The sequence below is a fragment of the Quercus lobata genome, chromosome 7 (genome assembly GCF_001633185.2).
Source record: "Quercus lobata isolate SW786 chromosome 7, ValleyOak3.0 Primary Assembly, whole genome shotgun sequence".
Taxonomy (NCBI): domain Eukaryota; kingdom Viridiplantae; phylum Streptophyta; class Magnoliopsida; order Fagales; family Fagaceae; genus Quercus; species Quercus lobata.
Genome location: NC_044910.1, coordinates 12863457 through 12880739, shown reverse-complemented (window position 1 = coordinate 12880739; position 17283 = coordinate 12863457). Strand labels below are relative to the sequence as shown.

At 40.2% G+C, this 17283-nt stretch overlaps 1 pseudogene; it reads right to left on the bottom strand.

Annotated features, from left to right (window-relative positions):
* Positions 1–17283, bottom strand: part of LOC115951607 — a 52240-nt pseudogene that overhangs the window by 1422 nt on the left and 33535 nt on the right.

Here is a 17283-nt window from a genome sequence, read left to right as displayed (position 1 = left end):
GGAGTTGTAATAAAGAGAATTTCAACTATATTATGTAAAATATATTACATACCATATTCTCCTTAGCTGTTGATGTTTCCTGGAAAATCAGTAAGTTGAATGATATGGATTCCGATGATGTAAGGGGTGTATGTGAGGCCTGAAAGGAAAACAAAGATAGTCAGAGGTGACCGGTGGAGAATCGGTCAAAGATCCTCCGATGACAAAGTTAGCATTTTTTGTAGTAATGATTGTAAATGGAAAAAATGTCTGAATCCCTTACCTCTCCGCAAGTGAGTCCTTTATATAGTGCTTACTTGAGGCAGTTACTTTGTAACTTCTCCTGTCATTGCGGGTCTTTAAGGTAACCTCCATAACTGCTATGGAAGTTACAACATTAGGGGTTTCATCCTTAACCGTTTATCGTAGAACGGTTGGTGATGATGAACCATTGCATTTGATGAGAACATACGCAACCTCGTTCGTCTTGTCCGTCCGTCCTTGAGGGCGGACGGAACTGTTACAAGGTCTCGTCTATCCTTCAGGATGGATGGGACTGCTTTGGACGGGTTTGTTGAATGAGTGTTCTTTAATGGTCCCTTTCTTTTCTAGGATGAGGCATGTGGACAAGCTGGAAGTTAGCTTTTTCTCCAACACCATCAGTTGCCCCCTGTCCACATGGGTCATCCAACGAATTGGGTGACCTGCCGACACGTCCTTGGACGTACATAACTGGTGTCAATAAATCAATGCGCCACGTGTTATTTTTTTATTGGCCACTAGTCTCATCGATTTAGTTTTTCGAGGTAGGTGCCGCATGTCATTCTCGTATTTGTGGTGTCGTTTCAAATGCCCAGATCAACATCCTATAAATAGTGGAATACCTCCCTTAACCCTTCTCATTTTAGAAATTTTCTTCCTTGACATCCATCATCTAGATCCTCGTCTAGGAGTTTCTCTGCGTCTAAAGTCCTCTTCTGTTTAGAGCCAGGTATTCTTCTTCTCTCCGTCTTTAGGTTCTGAGTTTCTTTTGTCAAAAATGTCAGTTGCTTCTTCGTCTACTGATAGTATTAATAAGGCTATAGACCAGTATTATGAGGATATTAGTGATAGGTCTACTTCTAGTAGTACTAGTGACATTAGTGGAGGAAGTACAGACGAGGATTATTCTTCTGGGGCCCCTGGGTTTCCTATTGAAGTCATCCAAGAGCAACTTAGGAAAGCTTCTGGCTCTCAAGCTGGCTCCCTATCCAGTGTCCCCTTGTCTAATCCGACGGACGAGGAGGAGACCGTCTTTAGTTGTGCAGTAGGCGTACATTCCAAGACGGATAAACAAAGACTTAGTAATCTTAAATCTTGGTACCAAATTCCGAACGAGTTTAACCCTAGGCTACCCGTCCGTGGAGAGTGGTGTTGTAATCCTCGTTCTGGAATAGGCGTCTATGAAGCTTATTTCCTGGGTGGCCTTAGGTTTCCATTAAACGCATTTGCTAGAGAGTTGTTAGTTAGGTTAGGCATAGGTGTCTGTCAGTTTAATCCTAATGCGTGGAGATTAGTTATCTCCATGCAAATTTTGTGGAGGGAAGTTTTTGGTAGGGATCGTCCTCTCACTGTGGACGAGTTCCTTTATTGTTATAAACCTTCCGAAATAAGTCAGTCCGACGGTTTTTACCAGTTCACTGCTAGGGCGAATGATTGTAGGTTAATCAAGTCCCTAACTTTGTCTGATAGGAAATGGAAGACGGAATACATCATTGTCTCCGGTTTTTGGGCAAGGAACCCTGTGGACGTTGGCAGGGATCCCTTTCCTCCTTATACTGGGGACTTAGGGAACCTTCGACCTGAAGGTACGTCCCTTCCTCTTGTTTACCTTTCTCTTTCTATTTTATCTGTTTGCAATTTCTAACCTTTGTTTACTTATTGTGTTGCAGCCGTCAAACGTCCGTCTTTAAGCAAATTTCATCGTGACCGCGTCCACAAGGCTCGTCTTCACACAGACAGGAGTTTTCGTTCTCTAGTCACTCTTAGACGTCTTGCCAAGTGGGGTTTGGGTCCTGAGCCATCAGACAAGGCTATTGCACACGAGGTTACTGTGCGCAAAAGTAAGTTTTAAGTTAAGGTTTTTTTTTTTTTTTTTTTGAAAATTCTATGTTATACATTCCTGATATGTTTATTATCTCATTTTAGGAATGTCAACAATGAAAGAAAACAAAGGGAAAGAAGTTGTGGGTGAGGGAAAACGTCCTAAGGTTCAAACATAGGTTCATCCTACGGCTGGGGATAAAAGAAAGTTCTTACCAAAAAACCTTGATTTAGAAGGATCCCCAGTCGTCGAGACAAAAGAGTGAAGCACAGCTCGTCCAAGGTGGTTAAGTCTAAAACTCCCCAGTCCCAACCTTCCATCCAGATAGTTGATGTGGATTCGTCCACTCCGATTGAGTCCACCCCATCTAAAACTCCTCCGTCCAAGATTCCTTTGTCCAAGTCAACTGCGCCTGGCTCGTCCCAGCCTTCTGAAAAGACCTCTACAAACATCATTGAAAATGAAGATCTAGCTTGGGAGCGTTTTCAGATGACTGTCTTGGACGAAGACGTAAACATCTGTTATAACATAGGCTTAAAGGAGTTCGAACACTCTGGCATCCATGACCTCTTTAAGGTATGTTCATATTCCTTTCTTGTCCTTGTTCATTTAACAATTTTTCTTCGTTTAATCATCCTTTGTTTTTTACCTCTCTATAGGCCATGTCAAAGTTTATGGCGGCATCCAGACAGGCAACAGAACTGGACAAGACGAGAATCCTGTTGGAGACAAGGATTCAAGAAGTGAATGCCGACTGCAAAAAATGGGCTGGGGTTGCTGCAACAGCTAAGGAGGAAGTCACTGAGCATAAAAAGCTGACCGAGGAGTTAAGGACTAATGCATTGGAGAAAGATACTCGTATTGACCATTTGCAAAAGATGAACGACGAGCTAAGTACTCGTCTCTCCAAGGCAAAAAAGGATGCTATAGCGGAATTCAAGTCGTCCAAAGTGTACACAGATGCCCTGGATCGTAATTATGCAGCTGGTTTTGAGGACTTCAGAATGGATGCTATTGAGAACTTCCCTGAAGTTGACTTTAGCTCAATTAAACTTAACCTTGCTGCTGCCACTAGTTCTCTTATTCAAACCAGCTTTGATGATGTCAATATTGAAGACGATGCTACCACTCAGCTGCCCCTGGACGATCCCAAAGTCAATGCCCCTCCTGCTTGAAGACGAGTCTTTTAATACTAACTATCCTTGCACCTTTTTTTTAATGTAGTTGATCCTTTTAATGTGATCAAAATACATTAGACTTGTCCATAGTTTTTAGGACGAGTCATTAAACAGCTTTACTTTCACAAGGGTGTTTGGACGTTGATCGTCCGCCCTTAATCAACTGAATGAATGCTGTTATTTTTCTTTTATATATGCATAGACGAGACTTTTTATTTCCAAGACTTAATGCTTGACTCGTCCATTTTTCATATATATACGTCTACCATTTTTATTGGAATTTTATCGTGTAATTCGCCTATATGAAATGGTAATCATCAGCATTACCCGTCCTTAGACTTGGTTGATTTTCATGTTTAATAAGGATGACCTTGCATTTTACTCGTCCATGGACTGGATTGTTTTAGGTGCCTTTTTCTCGTCCATGGTTTGGACATGCATTATGCTTTAGTTCGTCCATTATATGGACGAGTATGCCTTGGGCTTACTATGATTTGCTCTAAGCATAGGCTTTACTTCGTCCTTTGCTTTGGACGAGCGTGCCTAGATTTTGTTTTATCTTAGAAAGCTTATTGACGTTACATCTCCGCGTCCAGATAAATTTCTCGTCTTGAGCTTTTTCGCCTTCTCGTGGGTTGATTTGAACAGTAGTATGGAAATCAGGAATTTACACAACATTATGTACATTCCACAAACATTGTTCACAGATGAGGCATGAGCTAAGAAGCTAATGCCTATTATAAAAATAAATACAAACCATAACTTCGTCCATAATCACACCATAATAACAATAAAATACTATTAAAACATGCAAACAAGTAGATGAACGGGCTTTAGTCTTATTTAGAACTACGCTCATTCAGGCTGGCATCTTACTAGTAGTACCTCTTCAGGTGTTCAACATTCCAAGGATGTTCCAATTTTCTCCCATTCAGGGCCTCCAAGTAGTAGGATCCTTGTCTTTTATAGTTAACAACTCTGTAGAGTCCTTCCCAGTTAGGTCCCAATTTCCCATGAGTTGGGTTCTTAGTTGCCAAAGAAACCCTTTTCAGGACGAGGTCCCCTACGTTGAATCGCCTTGGCTTCACCATGGCATCATATCACCTAGCCATGAGGTTTTTGTACCTTGTCGTCCTTTGTTCTGCATCCGTCCTTACCTCGTCTATCAGATCGAGGTTCAAGCGGAGCTGCTCCTCGTTATCCTTGTCCTGATATGACATCACCCTATGGTTAGCCATGTGCACTTCGGCAGGTATGACTGCTCCACTTCCATAGGCTAGCTTAAAAGGTGTTTCCCCTGTAGGGGTTCTCACTATCGTCCTGTACGCCCATAGGACACCATGTAGCTTATCTGGCCATATTCCCTTTGCCCCCTCAAGCTGAGTCTTGATGATTTTTAGCAAGGATCAGTTTGCAACTTCGGCCTGACCGTTTGCTTGAAGGTGGGCGGGGGAGGAATAATGATTTTGGATTCCAAAGTGTTCACAGAAGTCCCTGAAAAGGACATCGTCGAATTGTCGTCCGTTGTCGGATACTAGTACCTTGGGCACCCCAAACCTGCACACTATGTTCTTCCAGACGAAGTTCTTTACCTTCTGCTGTGTGATACTTGCTAAGGGTTCTGCTTCCACCCATTTGGTGAAATAGTCTATCCCCACCACTAAAAATTTCATCTGTCTAGTTCCAAGTGGAAAAGAACCTAGGATGTCTAGGCCCCATTGAGCAAAGGGCCACAGGGCTATCATCGGGGTGAGATACTCTGATGGTTGTCTGGAGACATTACTAAATCATTGGCATTGGTCACATACCTTGACATAAGCTTTTGCATCTGCTTGGACAATTGGCTAATAGTATCCTGCATGGACGACCTTGTGGATGAGTGATTTGGCTCCCGAATGATTTCCACAGGCTCTTTCATGAACTTCCCTCAACACATAGTTCGCCTCTTCCAGAGCCAGACACTTGAGATAAGGTTGAGAGAAGCCTCTCTTGTACAGAACTTCGTCCATAAGGACATACCTGGCTGCTCTAACCCTGAGTTTTCTGGCCTCATCCTTCCCTTCTGGAAGCCTTCCGTCCTTCAGGTACAATACTATTGGGGTCATCCAATTTTCTTCATTCTCTATTTGCTGCACTTCCGGGAGATCTATGCTTAGGACGTACTGAACTTCATCGAACTTGTCCATGGCTCCAGTCGTTGAGGCTTCCGTTGCTAAAGTATCTGCTTCCACGTTCTCCTCCCTTGGGATTTGAACGAAATTAGCTTCCTTGAATTTCTTCACAAGCCGTCACACTTTTTCTAAGTATTTTTTCATTCGTCCTTCCTTTGCCTCATACGTCCCATTTATTTGGCCCATTACCAACTGAGAATCTTCCAGGACGAGTATTGACTTTGCTTCTGCAGACTTAGCCAGTTCCAACCCTTTAAGGAGGGCTTCATACTCAACTTCATTGTTGGTTGCTTGGTATTGTAGACGGATCTTATGCTTCAACTTATCTCCTTCAGGGGATTGCAAAACCACTCCTATTCCTCCTGCGTGTTGCGTGGACGAGCCATCCACATGGACGACCCATTTTTTACTGTCTTCCATTCCTTCTATATCATCGCAGCTTGTTGTGAACTCTGTAATAAAGTCTGCCAGGGCCTGAGCCTTTATAGCATGCCTTGGTTGGTATCAGATGTCAAACTCACTGAGTTCGACAGCCCACTGGATCAATTGTCCTGTGGCTTCCAACTTATTCATGGCTTTCTTTAGTGGGTGGTCTGTCATAACATTGATTACATGGGCTTGGAAGTAATGCCTTAGCTTCCTGGAAGCCGTGATAAATGCGAAAGCTAGTTTTTCTATTAGCGGATATCATCATTCCACTCCCCTCAATGCCCTGCTAGTATAGTACACTGACTTCTGTATTTTTCCTTCCTCCCTTATCAATGCTGAGCTCATGGCATGCGAAGTCACTGCCAGGTATAAAAACAATTCTTCTCCCATCACGGACGGACTCAGCAACAGAGCCGTAACGAGGTACATCTTTAAGTCTTGGAAGGCTCTTTGGCACTCGTCTGTCCACTCAAATGCCTTCTTTAGAACCTTGAAAAATGGTAAACACCTGTCAGCAGCTTTAGAAACAAACCTGTTGAGGGCAGCAACTTGCCTGGTAAGAGACTGGACTTCTTTGATACTTTGCGGAGGCTTCATATCTAGAATTGCCTTAATCTTTTCCGGGTTTGACTCGATCCCTCTATGTGAAACCATGAATCTAAGAAATTTTCCCGACATTACTCCGAAAGCGCACTTGTTGGGATTCAACTTCATACTGTACCGCCTAAGTGTATTAAAGGTCTCTTGCAGGTCGTCCAGATGTTTTCCCTCGTCCAGGCTTTTTACCAACATGTCATCCACATAGACTTCTACGTTTCGTCCAATCTGAGGATGGAACATCTGGTTGACCAGTCGTTGGTATGTTGCTCCAGCGTTTTTCAAGCCGAAAGGCATTACTTCATAACAGAATAAGCCTTGACTAATAACAAATGATGTCTTCTCCTAGTCGGCCTTGTCTATCCTTATTTGCTTGTATCCTGAGAAAGCATCCATAAAACTAAGTAATTTGTGGCCTGCGGTAGAATCCACCAATTGATCAATGCGTGGCAATGGATAGATGTCCTTGGGGCAAGCCTTGTTTAGATTAGTAAAATCTACACACATCCTCCACTTGCCATTCTCCTTTTTTACCATTACTACATTGGCCAGGCAATCTGGATAGTACACTTCTCGTATAAACTTTGCCGCCATCAACTTCTGAACTTCGTCTTTAATAGCATTATCTCTCTTAGGAGCAAACACCCTTTTCTTTTGTCGCACCGGCTTGGAGGAAGGACATACATTTAGACAGTGGGTGATGACACTAGGATCTATTCTCGGCATATCCTCATGAATTCAAGCAAATACATCAGTATTTTTCTTCAAAAACTGGACGAGGTCTTTCTTAGTTTTTTCTTCTAGATCTACGCCAACCCTAGTACACCTCTCTGGGTTGTTCTCATCTAAGGAAATATCTTCTAACACTTCGGTGGGTTCGGCTACAACTCTCTTCTCTTCAATATTCATGGTCTGAATTTGCTCATCCATGGCCAACATGGCCAGATAACATTCTCTTGCTGCTAGTTGGTCTTCTTGTACTTGTCTTACTTCATAATCTGTTGGAAACTTGACTGACAAATGGTAGGTAGATGTAACAGCTTTCCAACTGTTTAAAGTTAGCCTTCCAATTATGGCGTTATAGGAGGATGAACAGTTTACCACAAGAAACTTCACGTCCTTGGTGATTTGTTGTGGATATGCCCCCACTACCACTAGTAATGTAATAGTACCCACAGGCTGCACCTTCATTCCACTGAAACCTACCAGAGGGGAACTCACTAGACGAATCCGATCTCGTCCTAGCCTCATCTGTTGAAAAGCTGGAAAATACAAAATGTCCGCCGAGCTTCCATTATCCACCAACAACCTTCTAGTCATGTAGTCAGCAATAAGCAAGGTAATGACGATAGCATCATTGTGAGGATGGTGAATTCTTTCAACGTCTTCTTCTGTGAATGTGATTACTTGCTCGTCTGTGGTCCTTGCTCTGGGTGACCATCCAGAGAGTTAGATGCTCTGCACTACCTTAAGGTATGCCTTCTTGGACTTGGACGACTGGCCTATTAAACTATCCCCTATGATAACTCTGATTTCTCCAAGCGATGGTCGTGACGACTCTTCTACTTTACCCTTCAATTTCTCGTCCTTGTGGTCTCGTCCAAGGAAACTCCTCAACTTTCCCTACCTCATAAGATTTTCAATCTGCTACTTTAGATCAAAACACTCGTCTGTATCATGCCCATGGTCTCTATGGAAGCGACAATACTTATTCCTGTTGCGCTTATTGGGATCCCCCTTCATCTTCTCTGGCCATTTTAGTGAAGGGTCGTCTTTGATCTGCATCAGGACTTGTTCAAGTGGCATATTTAACAAAGTATATTGTTGATTGCACGCTGAAGAGCCTGTCTTCTTATCCCAGTCTTTTCTGTCATCCGTCTGTCCCTTCTTTGGACGAGGACCTTGTTCCGGGTGGCGATTTGTCTCCATTTTCTTCGTCCTCTTCCTCTTCTTGGCTATGATCGCATCTTCCGCATTCATGAAGTTCTGAGCTAAATGGATGAGTTCAGCCATGGTTTGAGGCTCTTGCTTATAGAGTTTATGTATGACCAAATCTGAATGAACTCCGTTGTAGAAAGTTGCCAACAGCAATTTGTCATCCATCTCGTCCACCGTCAAGGCTTCCCTATTAAATCAAGTGATAAACGACCGCAAACTCTCATTTTCCCCCTGTTCAATCGTCAATAGACTGGACGTAGAACGTTTGTGTCTCTGACCTCCTATGAAGTTATTGACAAACAACTTACTCAATTCTTCAAAAGAACTTACTGTGTTACGGGGTATTTTGTTGAACCACACTCTGGCTGGACCCTTGAGGGTGGTAGGAAAGGTTCTACACATTATTTCATCCGGTACTCCTTGAAGATGCATAGTGGTCTTGAAGGTGGCAATATAGTCAAAAGGGTCTCGGTTCCCGTCATATGAATCTAGAGAAGGCATCTTAAACTTTGGTGGCAGGGGATGGCTGTTGATGGAAGCCATAAAGGGAGAATCAGTCCTGTGAACCAAGTCTTCTACTGGGTTTGTCCTCCTCATATTCTCCTTCATTTCATCCATGGCCTTTTTCATTTGATCCATCTCCTTTTCCAAATGAGGCACCCTCCGTGAGGTGGTACCCCTTGATTGACTTCCATGTTCAATATTCTCTCTGTCCTCTTGACTCCGAGTTTGCCCTTCTTCTCCCTGCTCTCCATGCGTTTGCCTTCCTAGATCAATCTCCCTCTGTAGTTCATGGTTTTGGTGAGTTAACTTCGCCATTGCAACCGCCATAGAGTGTATGTGTTGGACAGAAGATGTCTGCATGACTGGTGCAGATTGGCGATCACGATGAGGATGACTTAATGCATCCCTGCTTTCTTCATGACCTGGGCTGGTAGCCCACGATCTGGTCCGAACCATCAACTTTTTGTCTTGGAAAAACAAATTGTAAAACAATTACGCTCTTCCCAAGAACGGCGCCAACTGATGTTTCCTGGAAAATCAGTAAGTTGAATGATACGGATTCCGATGATGTAAGGGGTGTATGTGAGGCCTGAAAGGAAAACAAAGATAGTCAGAGGTGACTAGTGGAGAACCGGTCAAAGATCCTCCGAAGACAAAGTTAGCATTTTTTGTAGTAATGATTGTAAATGGAAAAAATGTCTGAATCCCTTACCTCTCCGCAAGTGAGTCCTTTATATAGTGCTTGCTTGAGGCAGTTACTTTGTAACTTCTCCTGTCACTGCGGGTCTTTGAGGTAACCTCCATAACTGTTATGGAAGTTACAACATTAGGGGTTTTATCCTTAACCGTTTATTGTAGAACGGTTGGTGATGATGAACCATTGCATTTGATGAGAACATACGCAACCTCGTTCGTCTTGTCTGTCCATCCTTAAGGGCGGACGAAACTGTTACAGGGTCTCGTCTATCCTTCAAGATGGATGGGACTGCTTTGGACGGGTTTGTTGAATGAGTGTTCTTTAATGGTCCCTTTCTTTTCTAGGACGAGGCATGTGGACAAGCTGGAAGTTAGCTTTTTCTCCAACACCATCAACTGCAACATTCACTGGTGTCCCATCTTTCTTAGAATAAAGAACTCTATACATTTTTTCTCGAGTAGGTGAATTCCCCTCTTCCATTTCCTATATTAGGTAGTAATTTTCCATTCTAAGCACATCTTTATTAAAAAAAATAAAAATGGAACATATTAGATAAATGCACAAGTTGCTACCAATTCATCTGCATATTGAGCAATACTTTTTGATCCTCCAATATGTGCATGTCCAAATTTTTTTGCAAAGTCATTGTTTTTATCACTAATATTCTATGTTCACAAAATCAAAAAATAGTATTAAATTCATGCGTACAATAATGCAAGGACATACCCAAGATTTCAAGTTAGGGGGGGCCAAACTATAAGTGAAAAAAAAAATTTTCAAATAAGCATTTATATAGTATTAACAAACTATCAACCAAAATAAATACACAAAATTATTGTTTCTTAATATATTAAGATGCAATTATCTACCAACAAAAATAAAAGACTATTTTTTTTTTTTTTTTTTGCATCTCTATCTCTCGCCTATTCCCTACTATTGCCCCACTACAAAGAAACAATCAAAGTGACAAACACCAAACAATATTATATATTCTCTATAGACTCTTCTCTCTATATATATTATAACTTCATTCTAAAGTTTTGAATTCTGTTTCAGAGATCATTCCATTGAATTTTTCAGTATTTGGAGTATATTGGTGCACTGTTCTGAAATAACGCACAAGAGATATATATATATATATATATAGTTTTTTTTTTTTTTTTTTTTAGATCTTGATAAAAAGAAATAGATTGCTTATAAAATATTATATACATAAATTTTGGTATTTTTGTAAATAAGCAAACATCTTTAGGGTATTTGTAAAGGACATACTTTCCTAGAAGTTTCCAAACTCACCTTTTCACTCCTACCCACGTGACTCTGCTACTCTTTTCTTTTATATCCATTTCTTATCTCAGCTAAACACTACTATTTTACTATTTCACCATTTCAAACCCACCTTTGAATCTCCAATCATTTTCTTCTTTCTTTCTATATGTTTGTTTTCAATGTGCCTCTGTCTAGCTTCATTTTCTTCATTATTTTTATTTTCACATCCTTGGTCTCACTCTCTAGTCTCTACTCTCACCAGCCTCTATCTTTCGGTCTCTCTCACTTTTTTATTTTCTTGAATTTGGTTTGTACGTAACCGTAGGCTAAAAGGGTTTTAATGGGTTTTTAGTTGAACTGGGCTCTAGGCTGGTTAGGGGGGGCCGGCTAATGGGGTTAAGGCTTTGAAAGAGGGGCCAACTATTAAAAAGACAAAATAAACCTAATAAAAAAAAAATTTGGGCCCCCTACTAGGTCCGTCCCTGCAATAGTGATACAAATTAATTTGTTATACCTTTCCTTCATCCGGACACCAATATTCTGCAAGAACTGCAAGTTGATCAAGATTGACCAAAGGATGCACTGTCTTAGCCATTACTTTTGCTGGTGTCATGTTGTCCTTGTAGCATTTTTGTTTCAAGCGATTTTTAAAACCCCTCGAACACACAGACAATGAGCTAATAGTTTTCTTCTTGATTTCTTCCTTATTAGCTTCTGGAAATTTAAATTTAGACTTCATTCAAATATGTATTTTATAAGCAAAGTGAAAATTAAAAATTGTCAAACAAAAGTTTAAATGTAAGGAAAAAAATATTATTACCTAAATGACATTCCAGCTTTCTTGTTTGTAATGGTTTGGCATCTCACACCAATCAAGATAATTCAATGGACATATATTTGGCATTTTAGCAATTACACCTAGAGCCCGTGCAAGTAAACTTGCCTCTTTTCCTACTAGCTGAAGGCAATTATTATATCAAACAATAAATCTAGAATTGCTAGGCAAATTAAATACTTCAGCCATACTAGTAATCCCTCATGTACTTCGCATTCTAGAAGCATCTATGACCAATAAATGAAAATATATATATATATATATATTTAGTAAAGAATATAAAAAACAAGAATTATTAAATGTTTAAAGTTTAATGCCTAAAATATCTAAACAATTATATTAACGGTTATATGTCATAATACCTTCAACATTCACTACTTGAACCTCTGCAAATTCTTCTTCATCCAGTTCATCATTACCTATGATAGCATTAAGCTGCTGCAAGCCTTCTTGTGGTGGCATTGTACATTGATCAAATGTACCCTAGCTAGATGTTACTTGACAAGGTGTACCATGGCGAGATGTAGCCCCAACAACTTCAATATTGTATCTTTTCCTCTTAGTCATATCTGCTCCATTTTCAAGTAAGATATTAACAATGTAAAAAGCAGTACCAATGTCAGTAAAATAGTAGCATCACTAAAAAAAAAATTAATGTAGTACAAAGATAGTAGCAATAACAAAAATTAGAGTTTACAAGCTAAGTTGAAAATTTATGGGAGCCCATTACTTTATAAAATTATAAAATTACACATTATTTCAACAACTATACATCCTCATCAGACTCAAAATCGCATATATCGCCCCCATCATGTCTAACCCAAGAGAGATTTTCAGCTACTTCTTGAAATGTGTCCTCAATTGGAACATTAAATGGCTCATTTTCACAATATGTGTCAACGTCATCCTCACTGGCTTCACCATTACCATCATCAAACACGTCTCTTGGTTTTGTTTTAACAGCAACCACACAATCAAGATGCCTTTCATCAACCACATAGTACACTTGTGAAGCTCGGGATGCTAGTATGAATGGTTCATCAGTTGATCAATCACTAGTATGACTCAAATGTTTGAAATTCAAAAGGACAAACTCAAATTCATCAATCTTATAACCCTTGCTTGGTTTGATGTCAACCCAATCACATTTGAACAATACATATTTCATATGATCAAAATAGTTAATTTCGATAATATCAGTCGAAACCCCATAATAGTCAGTTCCCCCTTCAACAGTCACACGAACTCCATTATTGTGGCTTTTCTTGTACTCTTCATTCTTTTTTGTGCAAAATCTGTAGCCATTAACAATATGAAGTTTGAACCTTTTAGCAACAAGGTTTGGACCTTGTGCAAGCCAGTGAACATTTTCAAGAAGTCACTCCTTAGTGTCATGATCCATTTTCACAAACTATGTTTTTCAATAGAGTGAAACAATGTTAGTGTTTGACCTCAATACTCCAATTTTTCTTTCTACTAATACAATAATTAATTGAGCACTTACATAGTCAATCAATGAACTTTTCCAAATGAATCTTCTCCATAGTTGTTTCGTATGTTTTTCTCTTATTGATTTTCTGTGTTCTCTGTATATATAGACAAAAAAATTGTTTAATAATTTCATGGATATACATAATGTTCATAATTTGAGTAATTTACATAATATACATAATCATACTTACATATGAAATGGTGTGATTTCATCACATTGAAATAGCACATAGTGATGAGCTTGCATCCAGGATGTATTATCAAGCTTGATATTTGTGTTTCACCCCTAGCATTTTCAACATTTCTTAAGGGTCGATTAAATAATGTTTCAATTGATTCTAAGTATGAACAAAATACTCATCTGCCATGTATCCTTCTGCAATGGAACCTTCTCGATGAGCTTTATTGTGATTGTATGAATTTAGCCTTAGCAGGTACCTATTTCCAAACCAATAGTGGGATTTATCAACAAAGAATAAATCAATGGTTGATAAAAACTTATACTTAAACCATTATTTCCATACCTTTCAAAGGGGTACATCCAACGGTAATGAATTGGTCTAGCTATCTTCACTTCCATGACCATATAAGTCACCAAATGGGCCATAATTGTAAAGAATGAGGGAGGGAAGATACTTTCTAGATTGCACAATGTCACTGCAATTCTAGACTCAAGTTGCTTAAGCTCTTTTACTTGCAAAGTTTTGGAACATAGTTCCCTAAATATGCAAGATAAATCAATCAAAGTAGATGTAACCTTCTTTGGCAAAGATCCTCGTATCATTATTGGAAGAAATTGTTGCATTAGTACATGGCTATCATGACTCTTCAAACCAGTAATCTTACGCTCTTGAAGTTGGATACATTGTGAGATGTTTGAGGCATAACCATCCGGTACTTGAATACCCTTCAAAACTCTTAGGAAATCATCCTTCTCTTTACGTTTCATTGTGAAGCGAGCTAATGGCATAGTTGGCTTGTCAGAATCAATGTTTTTTAAGTGAAATTCATGTCTTACAACCATTTCTTCAAGATCTTTTCGTGCCTGTGGATTATCCTTAGACCTACTTTTACGTTCAATACCGTGACAATCACATTGTCACATACATTTTTCTCAACATGCATAATGTAAGGTTGAATTTATTCAACCATCTAATTGGCTTTATTCCGTGCCAAATTGGCTTGTAATTCAGCAATTAGTAACCCTGTATTTAGGTGGGTTTGATGTAAGGGTAGTGAGTGAGATAGAGTGAAGATTGCTCAAGAGTGTGCAAGAAAACAGAGACTCGCAGCTTGGCCTTGTGGGTGACTCGCGGCTGCAAGCCGCCAGACGCAGCACACGTGCCAAGCATGCTGGAAGGTGAACAGTCATGCAAGCTGGAGCACTACAGGACAAAACAGGACAACTGGCCATACGGTTATCTCGCGACTGGATCTCGCGACTTAGTCAAGCTGCGAGGTCAAGCCGCGAGCCACCCCTATTTTGTAAAACCTGGCGTTTCACATTCCTCTTCCACTTCAATATAAATACCCATTTTACCCATGATTGTAAGTGAGCTTCCAGAGAGAATTTTGAGAGAGAAACCCTAAAGAAAAACAAGATTGATTCACCCACAATCTATACATTAGACTCTCTTCAAATTCCTCAACTCTCTTCCTCTCCATTGTCAAATCCTTGAGAGGCATTATACCAAACCTGATTCTCACCATTATCATTACTGTGAGAGAGCTGTTTGGATGTCTGGGAAGCAATTAGGAAGGAACCAATCTTCATTGGTTGATGCTACGGTCTAGTAGCGGAATCCAGGAAGCTAGAAAAGAAAAAGGTTCGGCGCAACCTCGTTGGAGCAAGAAGCTTGGAGGGCTTAGGTGCACTGGGTAAATTAGGCTTGGAGGGTCTATTGCTGTCCATGTATCCCAACTGTATTTTCTAGTGGATTGTTTACCGGTTGGAGGGCGGCGGAGAGGTTTTACGCCGAGGGCTTCGGTTTCCTCTTCGATAACACATCGCGTGTTGTCTTTGTGTTTGCATCTTCCTTCCTCTCTATCTTTGCCTTTTTATTATCTGCTGTGGATTGTGTTTTGTTTCGGCTTAGATAGTTTTTACCAATTCCATATTATAGCTTATGTTAAGTTTCCGCACACTAGTTGTTTGACATATTGCTTGTATTGGTTAAGTTGTAATTTGGGGGTCTAAACGTTCAAAGGTGTTTATACACGTTTTTGAACTTTCAATTGGTATCAGAGCGGGTACACTTGTTGTGGTTTTATTACCTAAGTGTGATCCTAGACCCCTGTGTTGTGGTAGTTGTTATGGAAAATACCATGCTGAATTGTAGCTTAAGTATTTGTGAAAATGACTCTATGCATATGTCTGAAGGGTGTTTTACTAATGATCTCGTAGAGTTGTTAAAAACTAAGAAACATGCTAGAGTATTTGTTCACATGCTGGAATATCTTGAAAATCAGAATCATGTCTTACACAGTAGCATATCTGAATCTAAATCATTGATTAAGAAATATAAAAGAAAGAATAGAATGTTGTGTGAGATGATTGAGAGTCTGAAAATGAAAAGTCAATCTGAAAGAAGCATGAAAACTGATGATGAGTTTGTGTTTGAAGGTCAAGAATGTTTGTCACATGTGAACCTATTTGTGCATACCTCATTGAAGGTGTTTAATGCATGTTTGTGGTATCTTGACAGTGGGTGTTCTCGCCATATGACAGGGGATAAGTCACTGTTTAAGACACTCAAAGAAAAGGTTGGTGACTATGTGACCTTTGGTGATGGAAGTCATGCTCAAGTCCTAGGCAAAGGAACCATTGAGATACCTGGTTTGCCGCTGTTGAAAGATGTGCTGTACATAAAAGGGCTGAAGGCAAATCTGCTGAGCATCACTCAAATTTGTGATGATGATTTCCTGGTAAAATTCTCTAAGAAGGGATGCTTGATCATCAATGAAGAGGGGATTCAGGTTTTGGAAGGAAATCGGACTACAGATAACTGTTATGGAATAGTTCCCACGGCACCCATATCGTGTAGAAGTGCTCGTGTGGATATGTTAGAGCTGTGGCATCACAGATTTGGGCATGCCAACTTCAAACAAGTAGCAAAAGTCTCCAAACTTGAAGCAGTTGAGGGACTTCCTAAGTTTGGAAAAGTGAAGAAGACTGTTTGTGGTGCATGTCAAATGGGGAAGCAAACTAAGGCAAGTCATCACAAGGTGAATGTGATTGCCACTTCTCGGTGCTTGGAGTTACTTCATGTTGATCTAATGGGGCCTACCAGAACTGAAAGCCTAGGGGGGAAGAGATACATTATGGTCATTGTGGACGACTACTCAAGATACACTTGGGTTGAATTCCTTAAAGAAAAATCAGAAGCATGTGAGAGGTTGGAGATTTTGTGCAAGAAACTACAAAACGAAAAAGGGGTCCCTATTGCCAAAATTAGAAGTGATCATGGGAGGGAATTTGAGAATACAAGATTCGAGTCCTTCTGTGAGAAGAATGGAATCAAAAGAGAATTTTCAGCCCCTAAAACTCCACAACAAAATGGAGTGGTAGAGAGAAAAAATCGTGTGATTCAGGAGATGGCAAGAGTCATGTTGCTTAACAAGCAAATACCTCAAAAATTTTGAGGAGAAGCTGTCAACACCTCGTGTTACATTGGCAATAGGATTTTTTTCCGAGTTGGTACAAAGAAGACCGCCTATGAGATATGGAATGGGAAGAAGCCTAGAGTGAAGTATTTCCGGGTGTTTGGAAGTAAATGCTATATCCTAAATGATCGGGAGAATCTTGGGAAGTTTGATGCGAGAAGTGATGAGGGTATTTTTCTTGGGTACTCTACTACGAGTCGAGCGTATAGAGTGTTTAACAAGAGAACAAAGACTGTGATGGAGTCCATAAATGTCAAGATTGATGATGCCTTATCTAAGGTGGAGATGATTGATGATGTAGAAGGGCCGAGCACCAAAGAGCCCGATGTTGAGGTAGAAGCTTTGGATATAGAAGGTGAAGAACCTATACCAGAAGTAGAATCGACTCCCATCAACCCAAGAATGGAAACGAGATCGATGTCTAGAACATCAAGTCCTCTTACTCCTCC